Source organism: Crocodylus porosus, unplaced genomic scaffold (genome assembly GCF_001723895.1).
Source record: "Crocodylus porosus isolate Cpor-Errol unplaced genomic scaffold, CroPor_comp1, whole genome shotgun sequence".
In the NCBI taxonomy this organism is placed as follows: domain Eukaryota; kingdom Metazoa; phylum Chordata; order Crocodylia; family Crocodylidae; genus Crocodylus; species Crocodylus porosus.
Window position 1 is genome coordinate 7,453,690 of NW_017728933.1, and position 2,311 is coordinate 7,456,000.

The window sequence follows — 2,311 nt, forward strand, 5'->3', positions numbered from 1 at the left end:
CAAGAACTACTTCACGGTCAGGGCGGCTAAGAGCTGGAACCAACTTCCTAGGGAAGTGGTGCTGGCTCCTACCCTGGGGATCTTTAAGAAGAGGCTTGATGACTACCTGGCTGGACTCATTTGAGTCCAGTCTTTTCTCCCGCCCAGGTGGGGGATCGGACTTGAAGATCTACAAGGTCTCTTCCGACCCGACATCTATGATTCTATGACATCTACCCAAAGAACCCCATCTGTCTATGTCCTTAGACCAACACGGCTACAACCAACACCCCCACGACTTCTTTCTCTCGTCTCAGGAACAGATACGTTTTTGTCTACCTGCATGTTGATCCCTCTGAATTTTATGATGCCTGATAGCATGAGAATTTTTTTTGTGCGCTTCCTCATATTTCACATGCTGGAATGAATGTGAGATACTGATTTTCTTACCTTTAATACTAGTATCGCCCCTACAAGACCATTCCTGGCCTGTGACGTGTACCACATTACAGCAATTCTGCTCACCAGCAAACCAAACACTTTTAACTTTGCATATTGTGCCAAAGCATCTTGGATGTTTTCATCGGCATTTAAGTTAAGTGTCATTCATAAATGTGCTATTTTTATGTATGAAATGAGTATCTGGATGCAGCAACACTCTTAAGTAAGCTGTTATAAAATGCATCATTAATACATATTACAGAGGATGCTCGGACCAGCTGTTATAAATCAAGACTTTCTTCAAACATTTTATTACATGCATTTAAGTTATTATCAACTGTGGTATCATATGCCATATAATGTAATGGCCACACGTTATAATAGATGGGTCCATCATCATAGCTGCCTTTGATATTCATTGCAGGATTAATCATGATTAATTATGTTTGCATGGAGGTAATGTATAATATTGTAAAAGTCCATTGTATTGTGGTTTAATGAACAGCCACTCAGAAATAATACTGCAGTGGTTGCTGTCAGATTATTTCCAAACAGACTGATGGGTTCTACTGAACAAAGGACCAGGGTGGCACTCTCATTATTTACGTGCCACATTCGCCCTGCATGCCTATAGCTCATTAGCCCATATTTAATCCACTACAGTCAGATAGTCAGAAAGAGCTCCCAGCACCCAAGAGCTCCCCATTTCAGCACTTAAATAAACGGGGCTAGATCTTCAAGAGAGCTCAGTGGCTGACAACATTAATAATGAAATGCATTCCCTACTGGAAACCCTACTTTCAAATCCCCGAATCAGGGCACAGAAAGATGACTAGACAGTGAAAGATTCATTTAACAGGCAATCATCTTAACACTCTGTGGTACACAACCTGAGTTCCACAGTGAAATACCAGACAGATTGGAGCAAACATTAAATATATAAAAGTTCAGATCTTATTATTTTTCCTCCTAAAATGGCTATAAAGAGAAGGACCCATATCATTTAGTAATTGGGAGAAATTCAAACAGAGGCAGCAGATTCAGATAGAACAGCGGTTCTCAAACTTTTCTGGACTCCAGGCCCCCCCACCCTAACTTTTGTGGAAGGAGTGGCACCCAGTTTCAAACACTAACGTAGGTATTAAAGTACTTCTCAAGAACCCGCTTCCGGAGGGGCTGGGCAGTGAAGGTGGTAGATAGTTCAGGCAGGGACAAGCATAAGCCTGTATTTATCTACTTAGCTTATCTGTTCACACCTCGCAGCACCCTGGGGTGCCCTGGCACCTGGTTGAGAAGCTCTGAGCTCCAAGGTGCCTTGTTCCTCTGTCGTCTTCCAGATGAGGTGCCAAAAGCTGGAAGAAGACGGGTATATTCAGCCTGATGCCCAGATGGGGGAAGGCTCAGCATACATTTTCCCGGTTTCACAGATGGGAAACTGAGGCACAAAGAAGGGAATCCTTTTTGCCTCTATGCTGGGAACAGGATCCTTCCAGTCTGGTACTGTATTTACTAACAAACACTGCCTCCAGCCAGAGGGTGAAGGCAAAGCTAAAGAATACAGAGAGCATTCTGCATTAGTAAAACAAATTTGCTTTTTATACTTGGTCTACAAAACCTCATAATAGGATATGGCTTCTTTCTCCTTGGTGATAATTCAATACCCTTTTTAGGCTGAATTAATCTGTTTTCTCCCCCTCTTAAAGCCTGACTATTTGGGAACCAGATTACCACCTTGTAAAAAAAGCTAGCTCCATTTCTATTACCTCTTTAGTAGGACTGATGTGATTGATAGATTACAGTATATTAAAGGTGCCATATAAAAACAGTTTATTAGAAAGTTTTATCCAACGTTCTTTGCGGTAAATCTTTAGGATTGTTGCACTGCATCCCA